Source organism: Adiantum capillus-veneris, unplaced genomic scaffold (assembly GCF_014529385.1).
Source record: "Adiantum capillus-veneris isolate H3 unplaced genomic scaffold, ASM1452938v2 Hic_scaffold_937, whole genome shotgun sequence".
Classification (NCBI taxonomy): Eukaryota; Viridiplantae; Streptophyta; class Polypodiopsida; order Polypodiales; family Pteridaceae; genus Adiantum; species Adiantum capillus-veneris.
In genome coordinates this window covers 15,859-41,899 of record NW_028221894.1, presented here as the reverse complement: position 1 = coordinate 41,899, position 26,041 = coordinate 15,859, and the positions used below count along the sequence as shown (strand labels likewise).

The window sequence follows — 26,041 nt, the reverse complement described above, 5'->3', positions numbered from 1 at the left end:
CCCCTTTCCTTCAATTGGGCCGACTTCCAAGACAAGCTCAAGGCGCTGTTTACGCCCCCACAGTACCTAGCACGGTTGAAAGACGATTGGCGCAGTCTCAAGAAAAATGGTATGCCAGTTATGTTTTTCTCTAATCGTGTTTTGCAGCTCGGCACCCAATTACGCAAATCGGATGATGAGCGCAAAGAGGCTTTCATTTCATTTTCGGGTTGGACGACTATATCAAGATTGATATCGAAGTCCTCGACCCAATCGATCTCAACAAGGCGGTAGCGATTGCTCTCGCACAAGAGATGAAGCACAACAAGGGAAAGCCTAAGGAAAATAAGACTTCCACAAGTACCTCTCAGACTTCGCAGAACCCTCAGAACGGTAAGAATGGTAAGAATAGTAACTCTTCGAACCAATCTTCCAATACTCTCTCTGAAAAGAACTCTCCAAATGAACCTAAGGGTAAGGCTAACACAATTGCTAAACCTAAGCTCACTCCATGTGAAAAGGTAGAACAAGAAATTTTAGGAGGATACATCACGTCGGAAGAGCAAAGCACTTATTCTAAGGAAGGTCGTTGTTTTCATTGTCATATTAAGGGTCACATAAAAAGAACATATCCTAAGCTTGGATCTAAAGACACTAAACCACAGAACCCACTTTCTCTGCCAATGCAATAAATGAGAACACGAGTGTGACCCAAATCTCTCATGATCCTCCCATTGATGAGTCTCTCATTAAGTGTTATGATCATGTGAATGGTCAGTGTTTTGTCATATTGTTTGACCCTGGTAGTATGCCTGATGTGATTAGTGACTCTCTTGTCGAAAGAGCCCGCTTGGAGGTTAGCAAGACATCTCCTTTCGAGGTGTCGGGCTTCGCTCCCGGTATGGACTCTCTCATCGCACAAGAGTGCCTTGATGTTTTGTTCACTGTCCAACAAGCGTCCTTCCGTAGAAAATTTGTAGTCTCTCCTCTCTCAGAATGTGTATGCTTTTAGGCATTCGATGGTTTCGTGAGCATAACCCTCTCATTGATTGGGCAGCTAGTACATTCACTTTCAATGCTAAAAGTGACTCTCCCATTGTCATTCGTGGGGAGCAAGTTGTTCATTCTTCATCTCTCATTTCTAATGTGTAGGCGAAGATTGACAGGATTCAAGAGAAGGAGACTCTCTCAGTCTCGTCTTCTCCAAAGCATGACACGCATGATTTGAATGATAATGGCAAGCATGATGAATTGCATGATGATGACAAGCATGATGATTTGCATGATCAAGATGTGATTACTCACAAGCATGATGATTTGCAGGAAAAAGATGTGATTATTCACGAGCATGATGGTTTGCATGATCCAGATGTGATTGTTCACAAGGATGATGGTTTAGTTGATACTTTTTCTAATGAAGCTAACCTCATTGCAGATTCGATCAATCACGAAGAACCGATCTTGGCTCTTGAGCCTAGGTCCAAAGAACCCCCACAGGAAGTATTATGTGTTCGAGTGATTAGTCAGCACGCATTCTTCGAGTGTTTCATTCATGATCGTTTCCTATATTTTAGTCAGCGTCTTTATGTGATCCATTTTCATAGGCATGCCATATTGTACGTTGAGCACGATTTACTCATGAATGAGCGTGGATGTATGCGGATTTTTCATGAAAAGCTGAAAAGTATGCATTCAAGGAAGTCACATTCCATGTCTCTTCCTTGGCACGACACAGTCGTGCCAGCACAAGAAGTATTGAGCATCAAGCATCGGCATTTCCATTGTGATTTGCCCAGTTGATTGATTTAGATCAAAAATTCAAGATTCGATCTCATTGTTTGTGTGTGTTTGATGAACGGTTTGGCACTCCATCTCTATGTTCATCTGCATTGCATGCACAGTTTTTTCGAAGGAATAGTATTTTTTCGGTCACTTTACATGGAATGGGTATGTTCATGTTTTTGTGTTGGAAGTGGTTTCAGGAATTTTCATCCTCGAAGATTCTTGAAGAAGGACGAAGCATGACTCTAGACAAAGTTGAAGCATTAAAGGAGCCACACAAGACTTTGTGTCGCTTTCGACGCGGCCCAGAGAAGCAAGCGTTGCAGGCCTTTATGAAGTTCAAGTATCGCATGACCTACGCATCAGAGTGGGCCGGCGAAGAGTCCTTTTCAGGATTCCGGATGCTATTGGCGATCTCCCTCGACGCCATACAGTTCGGTACCAGTACCTCACTTTGAAAAGGAGGGGATGTCACGTGACACATCCAACCCTATGTGTCCGTGGACAAGCTACAATATGACCAAGGTTCAGTTCAGTCAAGTCAGTCTAGAATAGGAAGTGATCTGGCACTTTCGTGAGTCTGTTCGCAGACCGTGCATGTCCAGGCACTTAGATTAGATGCATATCCTCTGGTTGCACACAGCATGAACATCAGATTACAGTCAGAACCCATCAGGAGCACTTTTACATTGCATATACCTATTTTCCTTATTTTTGACATTTTTCACTTATTATTTTTAAGTGACTTTTGTTGGGAACTAGGTAGGCCAAATTTACTAAGTTTGTATATATAGAAACCTAGCGCTAGCACTTTCTGGCAGAAGAGGCAACAAGAACTTAGGTTCAACAGGCACCTTCTCAGCAGGACCCCAACAGGCCTAGCATTTTTGCAACACAGCAGCAAGGGCCTAGCGTTTGCAACCACAGATCAGCCCTTGGAGTTTTTGCATTGCAGTAGCCTGGCGACCACAAGACACAGCAGATCAACACTAGCAATAGCAGATTCCCCAAAGATAGCAAATCAGCCCTAGCCTTAGCAGTTTCCTCAGCAAAGACAAATTTCAGTCCTAGCGTTTTTGGTTTGTAGATCAACCTCAGCGTTTTTGCGAATCTTCGCTACGGAATCAGCCCTAGACTTAGCGTTTTTTTAGATTTCAGCCCGTCTCGTCGTCGTCCTCATCGTCATCGACATCGTCCGCAAGTCCAAGCATTGTAGAGATTTGTGCAATCATAAGTAGACCGCTCTCGCCATAGAGAGTGGGGCCTTCGGAGGAGGGTTTTTGACAACATTCTGGTGTCGTATTCTTCTTTCTCTATCTCTCAGTCTCAGCACCTTCATTCACAGTGTTCATCCACTTTGTTTGTGTCCATTGCACTCTCTCACTAAAGGAACAGAAGGCTCTCCCTTCCGTAAGTAAAAGGAACCCTTGAGCACAGTTCGGAGCACTCATCTTGAGCAAAGTTCAACATTCACTTCCGCTGCACCTTACACCTTTCCTCTTCTCAGATATCTTCATAGCGCAGACTGCTCAGTCTAGACTCTAGCTTCTCTTCTTCATACACGATGAATACGATGCAGACAGCTTGGTATGACCACACCTCTTCTATAAGGCCCTTAACAGCGCAGACTGTTGAGTCTGGCTTTTCCCACATCTTGGATTACCCTACCTGTCACGATTGTGATTATGTTACAGTATTACATCTACTCCTAGTTGCAGATACGCAAAGTGCCATGCCAAGGAGAGCAGCTACGCTTGGATGGTCACGACCCTTTGCTCAAGAGACGTGTCTCTTCGCCAAAAGCCACACTCCTTCGACGACTAGTCACACCCCTTCGCTCTACGGTTGCGATTATGGTTGCAACTCTTCACCGAAAGGATGTGTCTTTACGTCTAAAGTCATGTCTCTTCACTATGAGACGTGTCTCTTCATTTGTGTCTCTTTGTCTCCTATATAAAGAGCGTATTGTACTGAGTTTTAAAGCATTCATTTAATCAATCAAACACACATTCAGTCTCTTGAGTCTCAGTTTGATCTTAAGTATGAAGTTTTAAGTCTTAATTATAGGATTAGCACCAGTAATCCTCACAGTGGTATCAGAGCAATTTTTTTTGCTGGGACCCGAAGGTTGTGAGCCTCTCACCCTCGCCGCTACCCTCTCCCCCCCCCTCTCCCGGAGTTGTATGGCAGCAACGAAAAGATGGTGCACTTCGACTACACGTATGAGGTAACTGATTTAATTCTACGCGTATAAAAGCAACATAAACAGAACGGGACAGCCATCAGTGTGTGCAATGTACCCGGCAAACTTATGCACCCTTTCGCTTTTCCATGCTCGCACCCTTTCTAACGAAAGGTCATCGTGATCGGCCACTTCTCCTACGAATGGTCGCATCCCTTGGGGAGCAAATAGCTCTGGCGCCGAATCCCTTCCCAAGCGATAGCATTTGACATTTATCTGCTGGCTGTTTTGCGCACCCTTTCCCCAAACGTTGCATGCTGGCTTCGTTGGTTTTTTTTTACATATACCAGCAGCGCAAGAGTTATAAAAAACCCCCAAATTTTGTAAAACCCAAAGTGGCCAGCCAACTACCCCAAAATTTACCCAAAAGAATTAACCCCCATGTGAACACCTCTTCAATTAATAATGCCTGCAAGCCAGCGATTCCCAAAACTGTACGCTACTTTTCTTCTCAGCGCTGGATTTCTGGGTCTCCTCTGCATGCGAGCCACATGGCCAACGACGAATTCAATATATTTGTCCCATTTCTCTCATATGTAGACGAGATTCCGAACACTGTTCTGACAGAAAAACCCCCTGCACCCGAAGTGGTAGTTCTTTCTCATTCCTCGACTCCAGAGCTTGAACCCGTTTCCGACATAGTTTCAACTCCCGGTGTAAGGTGCAGCGGCAGTGAATGTTGAACTTTGCTCAAGATGAGAGCTCCAAACTATGCTCAAGGTTCCTTTTACTTACGAAAGGGAGAGCCTTCCGTTTCTTTAGTGAGAGAGTGCAATAGACACAAACAAAGTGGTGAACATTGTGAATGAAGGTGCTGAGACTGAGAGATAGAGAGAGAAGAATACGACACCAGAGATGTTGTCAAACCCTCCTCCGAAGGCCCCACTCTCTATGGCGAGAGCGGTCTACTATTGATTGCACAAATCTCTACAATGCTTGGACTTGCCGACGATGTCGACGACGAGATGGGCTGAAATCTGAAAACGCTCATGGCTGAAATCTGCAAATCTTGTATCTGCTGAATTCCGACTCTATGTCGGTGACGATGTCGATGACGACGATGCAACGATGACGCACTGAAAACGCAGATGCTGAAATCTGCGTTTTCCGGGCTGAATACTGCGTTGGATCTGACCGTGCGGCGAGGATCTATTGCGGGAAGGTGAGATTTGCGAGGTTCGGGACTTGCGGTACGGTATCTGACTGCTGAAAACTGAAAATGCTGGTGCTTCTAAGTGTTCCGTCGCGAAGGATCTGCAAAACACCGAGGCTGATCTGCAAACCAAAAACGCTAGGGCTGAATTCTGCTATCTGATGCAATCTGCTATGGGTCTGCTGATGCAAACTGCTAACGCTAGGGCTGTCCTGTGGTCTTGCTGTCGCCAAGTTGCAGCAATGCAAAAATGCTGGTGCAAAAATGCTAGGCCTTGCAGATGGTGCAAAAACACTAGGTCTGCTTGGGGGTTCCTGCTGAGAAGTTGCCTGTTGAACCGGAATTCCTGCTGAACCGGAATTCCTGCTGCCTCTTCTGCCAGAAAGTGCTAGCGCTAGGTTTCTTTATATATTAACTCCCTGAGTTTGCCCTACCCAGTTTCCCAACAAAAGTCACCTAATAAATAAGTGAAAAATGTCAAAAATAAGGAAAATAAGTCTATGCACTGTAAAAATGCTCCTGATGGGTTCTGACTGGAATCTGATGATCATGTTGTGTGCAACTAGAGGATATGCATCTAATCTAAGTGCCTGGACATGCACGGTCTGCGAACAGACTCACGAAAGTGCCAGATCACTTCCTATTCTAGATTGACTTGACTGAACTGAACCCTGGTCATATTGTAGCTTGTCCACGGACACATAGGGTTGGATGTGTCACGTGACATCCCCTCCTTTTCAAAGTGAGGTACTGGTACCGAACTGTATGGCGTCGAGGGAGATCGCCAATAGCATCCGGAATCCTGAAAAGGACTCTTCGTCGGCCCACTCTGATGCGTAGGTCATGCGATACTTGAACTTCATAAAGGCCTGCAACGCTTGCTTCTCTTGGCCGCGTCGAAAGCGACACAAAGTCTTCTGTGGCTCCTTTAATGCTTCAACTTTGTCTAGAGTCATGCTTCGTCCTTCTTCAAGAATCTCCGAGGATGAAAATTCCTGAAACCACTTCCAACACAAAAACATGAACATACCCATTCCATGTAAAGTGACTGGAAAAACTCGTCTTCCTAAAAGACTGTGCATGCAATGTAGATGAACATAAAGACGGAGTGTCAAACCGTTCATCAAACACACGCAAACAATGGAATCGGAACTTGTCTTTTTGATCTAAATCAATCAACTGTGGCAAAACACAATGGAAATGCCGATGCTTGATGCTCAATCCTTTTTGTGCTCTTTCAGATACTGTGTCATGCCAAGGAAGAGAGATGAAATGTGAATTCCTTGGGTGCAAACATTTCATCTTCATCCGCATACATCCTTGCTCATTCATGAGTGAATTGTGCTCAACATACAATATGTCATGCCTAAGAAAAGGGATCACATAAGGACGGTGACTAAAATACAGGAGAGCATCACAAATGAAACACTCGAACAATGCGTGCTGACTAATCACTCGTACACATAATACTTCCTGTGGGGGTACTTTGGACCTCGACTCGAGACTCGAGAGCCAAGATCGGTTCTTCGTGATCGATCGAATCTTCTTGTGGGGGTTCTGTGGACCTCGACTCGAGAGCCAAGATCGGTTCTTCCCGAGGGGGTTCTTTAGATCTTGACGCAAGAGCCAAGATCGGTTCTTTGTGAATGATCGAATCTGCAATGAGGTTAGTTTTACTAGACAAAGTATAACTAAACCATCATTCTTGTGAACAATTGTCACAAAGTGATGACGTGTCTGCCCGAGAGCATGCGGGAAACCCTCACCCTGACAGCTGCTGAAAAACCCTAATTTTGCAAACCCTAACCCTAAAACTTGCAAACCCTAAAATCTATCAAAAACCCTAACCCTAACCCTAAAACATGTCCTAAACCCTAACCCTAACCCTAAAAGCAGCACATGATTTCCGGATAATGTACTGGCATGCTGACGTGGCACCGTAAGGAAAAAGCAACCCGGATATTGTGCTGATTTTCAGCTTGAGAGACGCAATTTGACTGCTTTATTTGCTCTACGCAACTGTGTGAGAGAGAAAGAGAGAGATTTTGCTTTATTTTTTTTAAGAGCTCAAGAGAGATTGTGAGAGAGAGATTGAGATTGTGAGAGAGAGATTCTCCTTTTGGACTGGAAGCTTTTGGGGCTCTGCTTTTGGCATCCCTTTTAAACTTTAAATAAGCGGTGAGGGCTAACACTCTGCAAAGCATCTGAACGCAGGGTCTGAGAGTGAGACCCTAACCGCTCTCTTGTACTCTGACATTGATTTAATACATAAAGAAATACCGAAAGGGGCGCTATTCTTTGGGACCAATATCTATAGGCACGGAACTCCGCCCGGCCAGTGCAAATCTATTGTGATCTATAAATTGTTTTGAAGTGGTTATTTGGTGTTGTGGTGATTGATTCTTGACTTGGAGTGTCCAAGTCTGTTACAGTGGTATCAAAGCACGGCCGATTTCTCTTCTATGGGAAATCGATCCCCAATTTTTTTTCCGCGGCACCTATGGCTTTACGCAAGGATCAGTCGACTCCCTCTGCATCTAGAGATGCGGACACGAATCACAACGAAGATTCCGGCAGAGTATGGCCCGACTCGGCCTACTCAGGCGGAGCAACGAGAGATGAAGCGTCATCAATTGATCGGCGATGCAACAAAGATGATGCTCGGTTTTGCGAAGGACCCGAAATTGGCAAAATATATGAGCGAGACTTCTTTTCAGGAAGTGCATGCGCAGTGGCAGAAAACCACAACACCACCCGCGAAACCCGCTCTCAAGAAACCTTCTAATCACAAGCAATATTCAGAGAAGGAATTAGAAGAGGTGGTTGATGCACGGATTGCTCAGCTTTTTGACGCGTAGAAGAAGCCAAAAAGAAGGGCAAAAAGCAGAAGAAAGGCACTGACTTCCCGGGGTATTTGGGTCGTCAGTCGACATTTGACAAAGCAAAGAAACAGAAGAAGCATGTTCGCTATGAAGGAGTACCCAGTTCTTCTTCTTCTTCTTCTTCTGACAGTTCTTCTAGCTCTTTAGATTCGAGCGAAGAAGACAGAAAAGGCAAAAAGCGAAGCAAGAAACAACGCTTCGGAAAGGGCAAGAAAAAGGCAAAGAAGTCTTAGTCTCGCCCAGTGAGTGACAGTTCTACAGAGGACTCGTCTACAGGCATTTCAAACTCCGATGACGGAAAATTTTATGCGAACAAGAAGAATTTTTATAAAGCCAACCAGTATGACTTTCTGGAAGACAAAAGCAAGAAAGTCCGAGAGTTTAAGGAAGGTGGACAGTCGATCAAATTTGACACTTTTTCAGGATACAAAGATGCTTCGAAGGCTTTGTCTTTTATACAGCAGTTTGACATCGCCTTCGCGGGAGGACGCTTTTCAGAGCACTCCAAGATTCGAAGAGCTACCTCTTATTTTAAGGGGAATGCTCGCACTTGATGGTCCATGCTTCTTTTAAACAAGACTGCGCCAATTAAATGGCTGACATTTAAGAAGCTTTTTATTTCTTCTTGATTGACGCAAGAGTATGAACGAGATATACGAGCTGCTTGGAACCATCTTCGGATGACCAAGAAAGATACAAAATGCTTACTGTGAGAGATTCTGGAGCTCTTTTCTACCCGCCTCTTCATTCAAGAAGATCTCGTTCAGAGAACAGATTGAGCGGTTCAACTTGGGTCTACTACAGAGATCCGAGATCACTGCTTGGAGCAGAAGTCAGCTTCTATTCAGGAGTTGATGAGTCATGCGAAGCGGGGCTTTGCCAATCACTCTAGCAGTCTGACCTACCTCACAGATGAGGCCATGACACAACGAGCCGAACAGGCTTCTGGGAATGAAAGTAGAAAGAAAAAGAGCAACCCAGAGAAAAAGGATACACGACCCAAGCTTACTCCTCAGGAGCGAGCTCGCTTCATCAAGGAGGGGAAGTGCTTTGGATGCGGGGAACAGGGACATATCTCCGCGAAGTGCCCTAAAAAGGTACAGAAAGAACAGAATGATAAGAACGACGACAGGCCTGAGAGTTCGAGAGCAGCTGAGGAACGTGGATGAAAAGGAAAGATCAAAACAGGATTGGTTCCAGATTGTGTGGGTATCGATCCCAACACCATGGACAAGAGTACAGAACTTTGCCGAGCTTGGGGCAAAGTGAAAGATCAAGAGGCCCTAATCTTCTTTGATGGAGGAGCCAAGGCCAACTTCATTTCACCGGAATTGGCGGCGCGGCTCGAGATCACCCCCGATCGGATGGGACCACTTGCGGAGGCAGTTCTAGCGGCACCCAGCAAGGAGGTAGCCATTACACCTGTCATTGGCAAACTTCGGTTGCATTGTCAGGGGTATTTGGGGAGGACTTCTTCATAATGCCTTTGGAAGGTTGTGATGTTCTCTTAGGGATTCCCTGGTACCACAAGAACAACGCCGTGGTCGATTATCGGGCGAGGAAAGCGACTTTGACTACAGAGAAGGTCAGAACCATTGTATTTGATATTAGAGAAGGTCAGAACCATTGTATTTGATATTAAAGAGTCTGTCTCTCTTGTGTCGGCTTCGGCCATTTCAAAATTAATGAAATCCAGTCTGTTTGTTTATTCGATCGTTATGAAAGAATTGAGCGATAAGAATAGGACAAATATGTCTAAACTTGATAAAGAACACCAAGATTTTCTCCACTCTCACGCCGATTGCTTCTCAGAAGGCCTACCAGGCGAGTTACCACCTGCTCGTCCTGAAGATCATACCATTGATCTGATACCTAGAAGCACACCACCGAACCGGCCACCTTACCGTGTGAGCCGAGAACAGAATGAAGAAAGTATGAACCAAGTGAAAGACCTCTTGGAAAAGGGTCTTGTCCAGCCTAGTACTTCACCGTATTGCTCCCCGGTGTAGTTGGTTTTGAAGAAAGACGGATCTTGGAGAATGGGCATCGATTGTAGAGCTCTCAACAAAATCACCATCAAGAACAGATTTCCGATTCCTAGGATCGATGATATACTCGACAGGTTACAAGGATCCTCAGGCTTTAGCAGGATTGATCTGAAGAGTGGATATCATCAGATCCAAATCGCGCCGGGAGACGTCTACAAGACAGCCTTTTGGACTAGTTTTGGGTTATTTGAGTTTTTGGTGATGCCTTTTGGCTTAACCAATGCTCCTGCAACATTTAACCGAATGATGGACAGGATTTTTCGAGAGTACAGGCTATTTGTTGGCACTTTCTTTGACGACATCATTGTTTCCTCCAAAAATGAGGCAGAACACAGAGATCATCTGCTTCAGGTCTTTCAGGCATTACGAGATCACAAGTTAGTATACCTAGATGAATCCAGGATAAGCCCAGATTCACCCTTGAAGGAAAGTGCAAGGTATAGACCCATGGTAGTCACCCATAAGACGATATAACCATCAGCTCCATCATGCATAGTATTGACTAAATACCACGACATCCCCACTAACGTCGTCAGTGCCCAATAGTGGGTGTAGAACTAGGTACTAACATATGCTCCCCAACACAACACACACCACACGCACACACGCATGAGCATACATCAACACAAAGTTCAGCGTACTGAGTTTCTGTCATGACTCCGGAGATAAGGGCAGACTCAGCCATAATGAAGCCTAGCACTAATAGAAGCATGAAATCGAAAAAATTAGCACAAATGAGGTAGTTGATAGGGCATTCACACCACAAAAGATAGAAAGAATTAGCACAATATCAACTGGTCGTAACTCGGACGAAAACTTCACAATGTGAAGTCTGCATGTCCGCTATACGACTAAAAAATATACCTAGATGAATCCAGGATAAGCGCAGATTCACCCTTAAGGAAAGTGCAAGGTATAGACCCATGGTAGTCACCCACAAAACGATATAACCATCAGCTCCATCATGCATAGTATTGACTAAATACCACGACATCCCCACTAACGTCGTCAGTGCTCAATAGTGGGTGTAGAACTAGGTACTAACATAGATCACAAGTTAGTGATTAATGCAAAGAAAAGTGAATTTTCCTACCAGAGATACACTTTTTGGGACACATTGTCTCAGTAGCAGGAGTGCAAATGGATCCGGCCAAGATAGAGACTATACGTGATTGGCCCGATTTGAAGAATGTCCATGAAGCTAGAAGCTTCTTGGGACTGTGTTCATACTATACGCGGTTCATACGAAAGTTTGCAGAGGTTGCTTCCCCTTTGCATATCTTGACACAGAAAGGAGCCCCTTTCTTGTGGCGATCCATAGAGGTGACTGCCGTTCAGACATTGAAAGAGAAATTGACTACGGGACCAGTTTTGACTTTGCCGGACTTGTAGAAGTCATTTGAAGTATATTGTGATGCTTGTGGTCGTAGTCTGGGTGCGGTCTTAATGCAAGAAGGCCATGTCATTGCTTACGAGAGCCGATTGTTCTCTAGGCCAGAGATGACAGCACAGATTTATGAGAAAGAGCTTTTGGCGGTTATCCATGCTCTTACTCAGTGGCGGCATTATCTACTCGGAGCGGATTTTACTATCTTTACAGACCATCAGAGTTTGCGCTACTTCTTGTCACAGAAGCAGCTTTCGGAAAAGCAGATGCGGTGGGCGAACATCTTATCACAGTTTCACTTCCAGATTGTCCATGTGCAAGAACAAAAGAATGTGGTGGCAGATGCTTTGTCTCGGAAGCCGTTGGTTCTGGCTATTTCCGTGATACATCATAGGAGCTTCGAGGATACGGTCGATCAGTATGCCACAGATACAAATTTTGCAGATATTTTCACACGGATACGGGATGGGGAGACAGTGGCAGGATACTCCGTTCGCGAAGGCTACTTGATGAGAAAAACCATGTTGTGCGTTACACAGCCGTTGAGGAAAAAGGTTATGACTGAATGCCACTGTCCACCTTTTACGGGTCACCGCGGCATTGCTACCAACATGAAAGGGATAGAGAGATACTTCTTTTGGCCGAGACTCAAAAAGGATGTGCAAGAGTTTGTGCGCAGTTGCTTAGTATGCCAGAAGGTCAAGTTTGACAGGCATAAAGCACAAGGATTGTTACAGCCTTTACCCATACCCACCCGCCCCTGGGAAAGTATTGCAATGGATTTCATTTTTGATCTCCTGAGAACACAGAGTGGTCACGATGATATCTGGATTGTTATTGACAGATTCAGCAACCAGGCTCATTTCATTCCAGTAAAGAAAACAGTCAAGCCGGATCACTTAGCGAGACTGTTTGTGGCCCAGATCTTCAGATTACATGGCATGCCTGAGACGATTGTCTCCGACAGAGACCCCAGAATTACGAGTTTGTTTTGGAAGGCAATTTGAGAGAACATTGGTACGCGGTTGCAGTTCTCGTCATCGTTCCACCCGCAGACTGATGGGCAATCTGAGATTTGAAATTCAGTGGTTCTAGATTTATTGAAGTCTTATATCTCGGATCAGAAGACTCAATGGGAAAAGTACCTACCTTTGGTGGAATTTGCCTACAATAACACGATACACTCTTCGACGGGGAAGGCGCCATTTGAGATTGTTGAAGGTGCTGCGAAGGTTCCACCCTTCCTAAGCACGAAAGATAAGATCTTCGAAACGGATGAATATACGCGAGATTTGGATACGGCTTTTGCCAAGGTTCGCGAGACTTTGCAGAAGTCTCAAGAACGACAGAAAAAGGCAGCGGATCGCCATTGTCGCAACTTGAAATTGAAGGAGGATGATTGGGTGCTCTTACGTTTTGAGAAGGCACACCTAAGAAAGAAAAAGGGAAAGGAGAGGCTTTTTCCAAAGCTTAGTATGCGATACTACGGACCTTTCCAGATCACTGAAAAGATAAATGATGTCTCCTTCCAATTGAAACTGCCAAATACTTGGAGGATTCACAATGCATTTCATGTGAGTCTCTTGAAACCTTTTAAGGGTGATGTGCCTGATGATGGGGAGCCTAATGAGCAACCGAAGTGGAAGAAAACGGGCACATAAGGATACGAAGAATAAAGGTAAAGTCCGGAGGCGGTTCTTGGTTAAGTTCAAGAACTATCCTGGATTGGATGCGAAGTGGATGGAGGAGGAGGACCTAGCAAATACTCCTCATATTGTGAAACTTTACCTCAATGCTTTTGGTTTAGCATAGTCTACTCCAAATGGAACGCAGAATTCAGCTTGGCCGGAGATTTGGTGCAGTGGGATGCACAAGAGGGGAGTCACTCCGCTCCTTTGTCAACAGATGCCTTGATTTAGATACTAGAGTCACTGATGTCTCTTTGAGCTTCAAGGATACTAAAAGTTGACAGTATTCTGCTGTATGACTTTACGAAATGGAATTCCTGATTATGATACCGATGTGTTCTTGACTTCTTTTAAGTGCAGGGATCGATAGACGAAATGACTGCAGCATTTTGGTCTAATTGATCTCGAATAGACATGGTTGCAATAGGGGTTAGTCAATCGGACATCGATGAGGTCCCGATTGGACCTAGATGTGATTGCTAACTATATTGCCGATAAATCATGGTCTATGATCCGAATGAATGTTGAATGTCATGTGATGTCCTGTGATGTCTAGTGATGTCCTGTGATGTCGTGTGATGTGACTGTCGATTGGTACATGTGCTAGATGTGTCTTCCTAGTACGTAGGTACTAACAGTCAGTGTCTGCGAAGACGGTTTATGGCTTCTGTCTGTTTTGCAAGCGTAATCGCGGGCAATTATAATGCTTTCAAGAGGGAGGTATGTCACAAAGTGATGACGTGTCTGCCCAAGAGCATGCGAGAAACCCTAGCCCTGACTGTTGTTGAAAAACCCTAATTCTGCAAACCCTCACCCTAAAACTTGCAAACCCTAAAATCTGCCAGAAACCCTAACCCCAACCCTAAAACCTGTCCTAAACCCTAACCCTAACCCTAACCCTAAAAGCAGCAGATGATTTCCGGATAATGCGCTGGCATGCTCACGTGGTACCGTATGGAAAAAGCAACCCGGATATTGCGCTGATTTTCAGCTTGAGCGACGCAATTTGACTACTTTATTTGCTCTATGCAACTGTGTGAGAGAGAGAGAAAGATTTTGCTTTATTTTTGTTAAGAGCTCAAGAGAGCTTGTGAGAGAGAGATTCTGCTTTTGGACTGGAAGCTTTTGGGGCTCTGCTATTGGCATCCCTTGTAAACTTTAAATAAGCGGTGAGTGCTTGCACTCTGTAGAGCATCTGAACGCAGAGTTTGAGAGTGAAACCCTAACCGCTCTCTTGTACTCTGACATTGATTTAATACATAAAGAAATACCCAAAGGGGCGCCAGTCTTTGGGGCCAATATCTCTAGGCACGGAACTCCGCCGAGCTAGTGCAAATCTATTGTGATCTGTGAATTGTTTTGAAGTGGTTATTTGGTGTTGTGGTGATTGATTCTTGACTTGGAGTGTCCAAGTCTGTTACAACAATCACATCATCTTCATGCAAATCATTATGCTTGTCATTGTCATGCAATTCATCATGCTTGTCATTATCATTCAAATCATCATGCTTATCATTGTCATTCAAATCATCATGCTTATCATAATCATGCAAATCATGTGTGTCATGCTTTGGAGAAGAAGAGACTGAGAGAGTCTCCTTTAACCGAATCTCTTGCATCTGCGCCTGCACTTAAAAAAAGAATCGGAACAAGGCGGCTTTCCTTTCGTTGTGCTCATGTTCTATGGCTGCCATTCTTGCTTCGTGTTCATGCTGTATTTCTGCTTTTCTTTCTTCGCGTTCTAACTTCCTTGCTTCGCGTTCTAGCTTCCTGTCCATAAACATCTTCTCCAAAACCTCCATAGGAGTTAGTGCAATCCTTAGCGTAGATGGGGAAGGGGGAGGGTCGGAAAAACCTTCTGGTGGGGACAACTCTTCTTCGCCGCTCCCATACTCACCACCTTCATGCGAAGTATCCATTCCGCTTCGGGTCATGACCATCCACTGAAATCTTGGTTCTTAACTTCACGAGGAATTTGGGTTCCTGTGGGTCTTGGATTCTTGAGGGTTTTGAGGTTCTTGGGGGTCTTGAGGTTCTTGGGTTATTGAGGTTTTTCCGTTCTTGAGGTTCTTCTTTCGCTTGCAATCTATGTTAGAGAAGGATCTTCTCTTCACCCGAGTTCTGCTCTTTTCCGCGGGCGCACCCCTTGGCGGCCTTGCGCTCACACCAAGGTTGCTTTTTCCCACCTCACGTCGATTGGCCGGCCGCTAAGTGCACGGTCCGCTCTCAATGAGTGCAAAGAGGCACAAGGGGAGGCTGGACAAGCCCTTCTTTCTTGGGCTTCCTATCACTCTTCCAAAACACAATTAGAAATCGGCACACCCAAGAGGACTTAGGTTACGTGTGACCGCAACAAGCAAAAAAAAAAATATGTGGTTCTTTTCTTGAGTGATACAGAACACTGCCAAAGCTCTGATACCAATGTAAGGTGCAGCGAAAGTGAATACTGAACTTTGCTCAAGATGAGTACTCCGCACTGTGCTCAAGATTCTTTTTACTTACAGAAGGGAGAGCCTTCCGTTCCTTTGTGAATGAAGGTGCTAAGACTGAGAGATAGAGAGAGAAGAATACGACACCAGAGATGTTGTCAAACCCTCCTCCGAAGGCCCCACTCTCTATGGCGAGAGCGGTCTACTATTGATTGCACAAATCTCTAAATGCTTAGACTTGCCGACGATGTCGACGACGATGAGGATGACGACGAGACGGGCTGAAATCTAAAAACGCTAATGGCTGAAATCTGCAAATCTTGTATCTGCTGAATTATGACTCTATGTCGGTGACGATGTCGATGACGACGATGCAACGATGACGCACTGAAAACGCAGATGCTGAAATCTGCGTTTTCCGGACTGAATCTGCAAACTGCGTTGGATCTGACCGTGCGGCGAGGATCTGTTGCGGGAAGGTGAGATTTGCGAGGTTCGGGACTTGCGGTACGGTATCTGACTGCTGAAAACTAAAAACGCTGGTGCTTCTAAGTGTTCTGTCGCGAAGGATTTGCAAAACCTCGAGGTTGATCTGCAAACCAAAAACGCTAGGGCTGAATTCTGCTATCTGATGCAATCTGCTATGGATCTGCTGATGCAAACTGCTAACGCTATGGGCTATCCTGTGGTCTTGCTATCGCCAAGCTGTAGCAATGCAAAAACGCTGGGTTGATCTTGGCCTTGGTGCAAAAATGCTATGCCTTGCAGATGGTGCAAAAACGCTAGGTCTGCTGGGGGGCTCCTCCTGAGAAGCTGCCTCTTCTGCCAAAAAGTGCTAGCGCTAGGTTTCTTTATATATTAACTCCCTGAGTTTGCCCTACCCAGTTTCCCAACAAAAGTCACTTAATAAATAAGTGAAAAATGTCAAAAATAGGGAAAATAGATGTATGCACTGTAAAAATGCTCCTGATGGGTTCTGATTGGAATCTGATGATCATGCTATGTGCAACCAGAGGATATGCATCTAATCTAAGTGTCTGGACATGCACGGTCTGCGAACAGACTCATTTCTCGCTATGGCTAAAAATGTCTCAAAATGTACTAGGGGTACCCTCCGTTTAGATCAAGGGGGGGAGTATATGTCTCATGAATTTAATGCATTTTTGGCTAGTCATGGGATAGAACACCAATGTACAATGCCGTATATGCCTTGGCAAAATGGTGTTGCTGAGAGGAAAAATAGGTCTCTCACAAAAATGACACGATGTATGGTCAAAAGTCAAGCTTTGCCACATTCGTTTTAGCTTGAGACTATTATGTGTGCCACTTATGTACTTAATAGCTGTCCTACAAAAGCTTTGTATTGTATGACTCCATATGAAGCATGGCATGATAGAAAGCCTTCTATTGAGCACATGCATGTTTTTGGTTTTTGGCATATGCTTGCCCACGGACACATAGCGTTGGATATGTCACGTGACACTTGGAGTACCCGTCCCAAAACCTGCTCCTACACCTGTTCGAGAGTTCCCTTTGAAGCGTAACCATGTCGAATTCTCAGGACGGAGGTGGTCAATCTGACGATGCCGTTACTCTTATCAAGGAGCAGATGGCCACACTTTCTACAAGTCTCGCATCACTTCACACTCGCTTGGATCAGATACAGACGCCAAACACTTCTCGAACTCTTCCTATTGCTTCTCGGACTACACATGCAGCATCTTCCACACCTTCTTCCGAAGCTTCAGTGGACAAACCAAACGAACCAGATCCAACTGATGAGGTAGACAATCGTGAACTTCAATTGCTTTATAAAAATTTTAATGCTGCACAGAAGAAGAAACTGGATGTTAAACTGCCTGAGCCGTATAATGGTCGCCGCGACAAGCGCGTATTGGACCAAAAATGGAGGTCTATTTGTCCAACATGGACTTAGTAGAGAGTAAAAAAGTTGCACTTACTAGTTCTCTGCTCGCATTTCTTTGGTGGCAACGACGGGTTGCTCATGGTAAGCACACACCTTTTTGGAATAAATTCCGGCGTGCTATTCGCAAGGCATTCGAAACTGCCAATGCGGATTTTCATGCCTGGTCCTCTCTTCGCCGCCTGAGCCAAACAGGTTTATTGGCCGTGTATATCACAAAATTTCATAGACCAACTCTGGAGATAGAGAATCTCAGCCCCTCTGATAACCCACACAGTTTCATTGACAGGCTTGAACCAACCCTGAAGGACGATGTGCATAAGTACAACCCTACCACCTTAGATGCTGCAATAGCCTATGTGGAGCGTCTTGGAGATAATAAGTGCCCTACACGGAATTTTTTCCTTGGTGATAGATCTTCAAAGAACGCTCATTTTTCACAACGCCGTCGCAGAGAAAGCTTTAGCCAAAGTCAACAGCATCAATCTCAGTTCAGACAACAAGCCACAGCACCTTATTCAACTCAAAGTTCTACTCTCAAGATCGACAATCTCAAAGCAGATCTCCCTCAAATGTTCCTCCACTTGATCGTGGTAAAGGACATTATTTTTCTCTAGATCAGCATTCCAATACTCAGCGAGGCTCTTCGTCAAATGCTTCTTCGACTTCAAAAAGGGAAGGATTATGTACAATTTGCGGTCATAGATGGTGTCAATGTCCAAAGAGACCAAATCCGTCTAATTTGAAAAGAAATCCGACGCAGAAGCATCATCAAATTCTGGACAACCAGCTTCTGCTCAAGATAAAAGAAAATCTATGGTCAATACAATTCATGTCTCATGCTCAGTGCAATTCTTCAGTTTTGGAGCCTCTCAAAGCAAGTCCTAAGCCTTCTTGGAACTCTCAATGGTCGCTCCATCAATGTTTTGGTGGGCAACGGATGCTCGAATAATTTCGTCAGACTCAAATAGTAGGATGTAAGGTGCAGCGGAATGAATGTTTGAAATTTGCTCAAGATGAGTGCTCCGAACTATGCTCAAGGTTTCTTTTGTTCTTATGGAAGGGAGAGCCTTCCGTTCCTTTAGTGAGAGAGTGCAATGGACACAAACAAAGTGAATGGACACTGTGAATGGAAGTGCATGAGACTGAGAGATAGAGAGAGAAGAGAAATACGAAACCACAGTGAATGGAAGTGCATGAGACTGAGAGATAGAGAGAGAAGAGAAATACGACACCAGAGACGTTGTAAAACCCTCCTCCGAAGGCCCTACTCTCGTCGACGAGAGTCGTCTACTATTGATTGCACAAACTGGTACAAACTGAATGCATGTGACTGATGCAAGTCTAGGCTATGTCGATGTCGACGAAGGGGATGGCAAGACCGATCTGAGGGTTGAAATCTGCTACTCTTTATCTGCTGTCCAAAAACGCTCAAGGCTACATTCTGTTGTTGCCAAAAACACTATGGAAAACGTTGATTTTGCTGGTCTTGATGGCTGAAAATCTGCATCTACTGTGGGGCTGAAATGGCTATGGAAACTTGCTAAAAATGACCTGCTGAAAATTTGCAAAGGCTGAAAATCTGCAGCAGACGATTCCTGCTGAAAACGCTATGCCGAGGGAGGCTAGGCGATGCAAACCAAAAACGCTAGGACCTTCTTGATGCTTGAGGGAAAATCGCCCCCAAGGGGTTCTTGCTTGAGAAGTTGCTTGTTGAGCGGTGGAGCTCCTGATGCCTCTTCTGCCAATAAGTGCTAGTTTAGGTTTGCTTATATACAAACTTACTCAATTTGCCCTACCTACTTTCCAACAAAAGTCACTTAAAAATAATAAGTGAAAAATGTCAAAAATAGGGAAAATAGGCTAAATGCACTGGAAAATTCCTCTGAAGGATTCTGATGGATTTTGATGGGAATGCTTATGATCATGTTAAGTGCAACCAGAGGATATGCATCTACACTAAGTGTCTGGACATGCACGATCTGCGAACAGACTCACAAAGTGCCAAATCACTTCTAAATCTAGACTGACTGGATTGACTGAACCCTTGTCGTGCTGTAGCTTGTCCACGGACACATAGGGTTGGAATCTGGATGTGTCACGTGACGTAGGACAGCTTGGCTTACCAACTTAGTAGACATCTCACTTATTTGATGTGGAATTAGCAGATGGATCAATTTTAACTTGTGATGAGATAGTTCGACAGTTGCAGTTCGAGATTCAAACTTATGCAGATCAACTGGATTTCGAAATCATGCCTTTATCTTATTACGACATGATTCTTGGTCAGCATTGGTTATTCCAATATGATCCAACAATTAGCTTTCGAGGACATACTATCAATTTCTTCAAAGATGGACGTAAATTGGTTTTACACGGGCTTTATCATGCGGAACGAGTGATTCAAGCCTCTCGTGTACTAGTCAAATGACATGATACAATGGAGTATAAAACGAATATGAACTCCAATGCAGATGCAAAAATTATTATTGATGCATTTTTGAATTCATTAACTTCTCTTGAATCAATTGATGAAGACAAAGATGATTTCAAGCAAGAAGTTTTTCCAAGTGATACTTCACCAGACAAAGATAAGGATATAGTTGCAAATTCCGAGTCTGAAGACGATTATGCTTTCTTTAATTCTTTGTATGCCAATTGCAACTCATGAAGTGGCAATATTTTGAGGACGATTCTGAAGAATTTTCGAATTCATTATTGGAAGATGATTGCAGTCTTAGTCAAAAATCCTCTCCAGTGATTCATAGAGATGACGTTACTCCCTTTGAAGAATGCCTCGAGAACATTTCCTCTTCACCAAATATTTTACAGTTATTGGAAAATTTTGAACCAGAAATCTTACATCACATGAAGGATTTTGAAGATCAATCTCTTGTTGCAGTCGACCTGATTATGCCAGATTTCTCTAAAAAGTCTTTGAATAATGAAACGACATGGGATTTAGCAGTCAAAGCAAAAAGGTTTCGCAAGAAGTAAAGGTTCAAGACAAGGGTTTCAGATAACTCAAAGATTGAAGATTTTTTAAGATTCAGTGCTTTTCCAGAATTCTATCAACATCAAAAGTCATTTCTTTGACACGAGCTCTCATTTTAAATGGGAGGGAATGTCACGATTGTGACTATGTTACAGTATTAGATCTACTCCTAGTTGTAGATACGCAAAGTGCCATGCCAAGGAGAACCCCTACGCTTGGATAGTCACGACCCTTCACTCAAGAGATGTATCTCTTTGCCAAAAGCCACACTCCTTCGATGACTGGTCACACCCCTTCGCTCTACGGTTGCGACTCTTCGTCCAATGGTTGCAACTCTTTGCCGAAAGGATGTGTCTTTACCTCTAAAGTCATGTCTCTTCACCATGAGATGTATCTTTTCATTTGTGTCTCTTCGTCTCCTATATAAGGAGCAAACTGTACTCAGTTTCAAAGCATTCATTCAATCAATCAAACACACATTCAGTCTCTTGAGTCTCAGTTTGATCTTAAGTATGAAGTTTTAAGTCTTAATTATAAAATTAGCACCACTAATCCTCACACTACCTACTGATAGGACACCATCCGGTACATGCGGTCTCCCAATGACTGCTGCAGCTTACAGTAGCTTCTACAGCGCACACTATTTAGTCTGGCTTTCCTTGTTTCGGAGGACGTTTACGGTGCAGACAGCTTAGCCACCACCTAGCCACACTGCAGGTTCATGCATTGACAAGGTTCCGGTCACTCTCATAACGGTTCTTGTGCTTACCTATTTTCTCCATACGGTTTGACTACAAACACCACAAATCCTATTGGGCAGGACAGTTGCAGGTCAATTGGCACTTCTTTTACAACGAGTTGTTTTGATACTCAGCTCGAGACCTTCACGCAGTATCTTCACCCTGTATTGGCGGAGTACAACAGTTTACTACACTGCTCGTGACTGCACTTTACCATGGAGATCTCTCGGAGTTTGGGACACCCCAGATTGCTGCTACACTCATGGAGTCTCCTTCAGTAAACATGGAAACACACATCTTCATCGTTTGCCTCGCCTCTTCGGCTTCACGCGGTTTGTTCAACATCAGGTGCTAAGAGCGGGTGTTAGATCTACACCACTTTGTTGCTTCACAGGTCTAGGACATGCATGTATGACTAGTGTGCCTCCGGGCTAGCCACCATAGCATATGCATTTAGACTACATTGTCCGGCCGCCCACTTCTGGATTGGCCGCCTCTCTTTTGTCCAGGCTCCCTACTCACCTATATTTTTCCATGTTGGGTCGTGGGGGCATCTCATGCACTGCTCAACCTCCCCCTTGTGACCTATATATGGGGCCAAGGGGTCCTACTTCTCAGTCATAGATCACACATCTGATTGTATAGACAAGGTCTTCCTGCTCTGGTAGTCATGGGAGACTGATCGCCCCCTCTTCCAGATCTAGTGTTTGTTGCCTCTCTCTCTCTCTCTCTCTCTCTCTCTCTCTCTCTCTCTCTCTCTCTCTCTCTCTCTCTCTCTAAATCCTCTTCTTCTTGAGAGAGAGAGAAAGAAGAGACTAACACCAGATGGGGTCCCAAACCCCCCTCCAAGGGCTCCCCTCTCTATCGCTAGAGAGGTAGATTGCGCAAATGCTGATAGATACCTCTGATGCATCCATATAGAATTTGTAATTGAGATGACAATAATGCATAGCAAAGCATTAAGCAATAAGACGAACTTGTCCTCCTATCGAGATTTGTCCATAGAATCCAATAACTCGCCACGAGAAATGCTGGCATCCCTGATTTGCTTTGATGGTGCTAGCCATCTCACAAGATATTCCCTAGGCAACAAACTCGCCCCATGATTCTCATGCATTGCAAGACTATCACAAAGTATGTCCCCATTTGAAAATATTGGTGACACCTAAGTGTCAGCAATTTGAAGTCGGTCATAAAAAGACTGCATTTTGGTATTTGACCAGAAACAAGTCATTGAAAGCTTGTTTTCTGTATAACTAAACCATTGAGCTCACCAACCAACTTGCTCACATTAGTAGTAATAAATGATAGGTGCACAAATTCATTGAACCGCTTCAACCTCGAAGAAGGGACCAGCAGGCGCCTAAAGAAATATGCACTTTTCCCAGAAATGGATGAAACCCGAGCCAGGAAAACCTAAGCAGGCAACTGCTCCTCGGCCAACAAGGAAAGCAAACGAACATCATCAGGCGTGTAGAGAAGCAAACCTGTGGAGAGTGTGCCCTCTATAGTCCACGGCACGACTTCGCGATGGTTCAGGAGCAGCGAGGAGAGAGTACATTTGCTTGACGAGCAAGACCACCACCATTGCACTAGAAAAATAAATTAATGGGAAGCGTGTGGCGGGCGTGTGTGAAAAGTGTGTGCGAGAGAGACCGGGAACTTTTGGCTGAAGAAGCTTTAGATTTACTTGGCGGACATTTTATTGACCAGGAACTTGGAAGAATCCTCCACGATGCTCACCACAAAAGCGTGAGCAAAGAATAAATAAGGGGGTACCACTTGAATTTTATTGGGAAAAAAGGGGAAATCAAGCGAGATGATGATGCGAGGAGTAAGGACAATCTACAGGTGTCACGCTAAGCGGGGGAAAGACCAACAGGAGCTACGCATACTCCGAAGTTGCACAAGAGGGGAGGCCCACTGCCTGCCATGGAGCTGCACGCTACGGACTCCTAGTGTTCCCAAAGAACATTTTTCCAACTTTTGAAACTTACGGGTTTTTCTCCAAAATTTGGCATGTTTTTTTGAAAATTATAACTAAACGAGGAAAAATTTTATAGTTTTCCAAATTGTAAATTGTTATTTTACAGGTAGAAACCAAAACCTAGAAGGTGCATTGTAAATGTTTACAGGTTTTCCGTGAACATTCGTGCGAGCTATGTTTTTAAAAATTTGATTGACTATAATGAGTAATAAGCTCGTTGTGTGAGCTCAAGTGGTTGCGACTTACTGCCTGTGTACCCTAAGAGGTTGAGTTCCAATCGGCCCCCAACATTTTAAAGGGGTAAGAGAAGAGAAATGTTTATTATTTCTTTTTTTAGGGTAGTTGAATTTTGAAATTGATTAGGAAAGATGTTGCCTGGGGGTTCGATCCTGGATCCTTACCCCATCCACACAGGACCCAATCCACACATCCACCTTGACTCATAGCCTAGTGGTCAAGGTGGAAATGTTAAGTTTTCTCCTTAGGAGGAAAGGATTAGGGGAGCCTATTAAGAAATGAATAAAATAACCGCTGAGCCAACACAAACAAAAAATGGTTTTCGCTTTATTGAAGGGAATCTCAAAAGAGCATATTGAAGGGAAAGGAGGAGACACGTTTTTAAATTTGCATGTTAAAAAGAAACTATTATGTGACCCGTGCGTTGCTACGGCAAAGAAGTTAAGCATGACTGTAGTCTTTTAACAGAATCCTTCCTTCCAAAATGAAGAATTCTCAGCGCTTTCTTTGTAGTTTTCCTCTGTAATGGAAATGGCCTATGAACTTTGAGAGTAGCGGACTTAGGGAATTAGATAAAGCACTTCTTGTGAGATTACTTTGTGAGCATAGCGGGTCAACTTAATTGATGGTAGCAACATAAACATGGTACTTAGTTATCTTGGCATGAACAATATTTTTGCAAGAGAGAGAGTTTAGAGAACATGACAATAGTTGAAGACCGGATTCATATGGAGCCGGTCCCCCCTCCAATAGGCATTTGTATTATAGTTTCTCCCATCAAGAAAGACTTGGTACAATGCAATCTTTGTGTTCTTTGTGACCTAGGTGATGCAATAGATGGAAAGCTTCATGCATCACAAGCATAACATAAACTTTGTAGAAAGCATTAACTATCCCAAGCCTCAGTCCCAAGGCCTCAAACATCTTCGAAGGTGGAGAGAGCTAGCGGGGAATGAGGGTAGGGAAGAGGAAGAAGAAACATTCCATAGGAGAAAGAAATAGTTCTTCACTTATCATCACTCTTCTTTCTAGCATACATAATAGCATAGTAATGAAGATGGAGAAGATTGCAAGCTTAAGCATTGAAGCATGGCTCTTGGTTGGATTTGCATTCCATAGCCAAGAGTGTTGGTGTAGGCTCTTACTTCTCACAAGCTTGGAGAAGGAGGTGGAGTTCCTCTACTTTCACCAAGTGAGAACGAATCCACAAAATGAGTGTGTGTGTGTGTGTGTGTGTGTGTGTGTGTGTGTGTGTGTGTGTGTGTACCCCCCCAGCACACCCCTTGCTTGCTTGGGGCGAGTTCTATCTTTTTCTCATGCCTCAAGCTCATTGGACCCCTCTCCCCCTAGCCAATCACATGCAGCATGCAATTCAACTACATGTGTAGTCTTTGGACAAGTGTCCTCCTTACCCCGTAGAGAGAGAGAGCTTGAAAATATCTAGATATTTGTTGGATGACACTAGAAGCTCATTGGACCCCTCTTTAGCCCAACCAATAGCATTCAAGCACACCATGTGGCTAAGCATAGGGAGAGTCTGACATGTGTCCCATCTGCCCCTTGAGAAAAGGGGTGCCCTTTGGGTGAGTGGGAGGTTAAGTCAAAGATTCCCCTAACTTTGGGGCTTTCCCCCTCCTTTGTAGGGTCTCTTTTTGACTCAAGCACCTTACCCCCCATGCTTCTCAAGCACCTCAAGCACCTTAGTCATCAAGCATGACAAGCACCTCAAGCTTAGGTCGGGTTCCCACCTCAAGCTCAGCCCTAGCTTGCCTAAGGTCACTAACCATTGGAGGTCTTTAATGAAGCTAACCCTAAGGTCTTTTAAGCTCCATTAGTTAGCCTTGCTCTTTGATAGACCATCTCTCATTTGGACCCTTTTACCATTGGCCCCGTGTTGAGATAGATCCGTAAGCACATGTCTATATTCTAACCCTTGTTTCCGTTTATTATCCCACATTAAATGATCGTGTAATATGAGAAAATCATTTGGGTTGGTTAGATATTAGATTTTATGACATCCTTTGTAGCAAAAATTGTATAATCGATTCTCCATTATTGTAGAAAATATTGACTTATGCAACATTTTTACTACATAACTAATAGTAGTAACATCAACACAATAAGAAAGGAGGACCATTGTATACTCACCATGTTATGTATAACTGATGTGCACCATAGGAGCATTATTGAAGAATACTATATAATACCCTCCCTCCCTCTTTCTATTTCTTGTCCGTCTCTCTATCCATCTCCTCCATATATTTAAATTTTCAACTTTGGCTTTGACATTGGCTTAAACATTGGGAATGCAACTTGTCTTAATATTTAGCTACTCTTTCTTGCTTGCTTGCATCTCTACCTCTTTGTTGTGAGCAAGATACAATAGTAGGCAACCATCATAGATTGTCTCATGGGAGGAGCTACACGTTTAATGGATTCCCTCTCTCTCTCTCTCTCTCTCTCTCTCTCTCTCTCTCTCTCTCTCTCTCTCTCTCTCTCACACACACACACACACACACACACACACACAAACACGGGGATCATATTTTGTTCATGGAGTTGTTCCTT

At 44.1% G+C, this 26,041-nt stretch overlaps 1 long non-coding RNA gene across 1 annotated transcript in view; it reads right to left on the bottom strand.

The window, feature by feature from the left end:
• Positions 1 to 22,897, bottom strand: part of LOC147416475 (uncharacterized) — a 32,752-nt gene extending 9,855 nt beyond the window's left edge. Inside the window, exon 1 of the long non-coding RNA XR_015187509.1 lies at positions 22,737 to 22,897. This is a non-coding gene — a long non-coding RNA (uncharacterized LOC147416475). The remainder of the gene's footprint in view (positions 1 to 22,736) is intronic.
• Positions 22,898 to 26,041: the final 3,144 nt, after the last annotated feature.